This window comes from Galeopterus variegatus, unplaced genomic scaffold, assembly GCF_000696425.1.
Source record: "Galeopterus variegatus unplaced genomic scaffold, G_variegatus-3.0.2 Scaffold6631, whole genome shotgun sequence".
Taxonomy (NCBI): domain Eukaryota; kingdom Metazoa; phylum Chordata; class Mammalia; order Dermoptera; family Cynocephalidae; genus Galeopterus; species Galeopterus variegatus.
The window spans coordinates 164,318-164,748 of NW_007732742.1; positions in this window are offsets into that span (position 1 = coordinate 164,318).

The window sequence follows — 431 nt, forward strand, 5'->3', positions numbered from 1 at the left end:
GGACTTTGGACTTCTCTGCCTCTGTAACTATAAACGATAAATATCGTTTCTCTACAAAGTACTGAGCTTCAGGTATTTCTGTTATAAGCAACAGAAACCGACTAATACAAGCTGGTCTGCTGATCTGGTTCTTTCCTGGGTGTGCCTGCATGAATGAGTCATATGCCCACTCTGCCACCCCCATCACCATGACTGTACCTTTATTAAAAGAGAGGCAGCTTCCTGATACCCTTTATTCCTGAGATGATTAAGGTTCTTTTATTTTTCATTTTGCTGATTTAAATATAAAAGTCTCACTAGAGGATATTGTTTATAAACCTCTGCGTAGTTTTTTTAATATAAGTATGTAACCTAAAAATTTTATATATATTTACTGAAATGATTGCTAACGTTATGAATTTGTTTATTCTGTGCATTTGTATACAATTAGC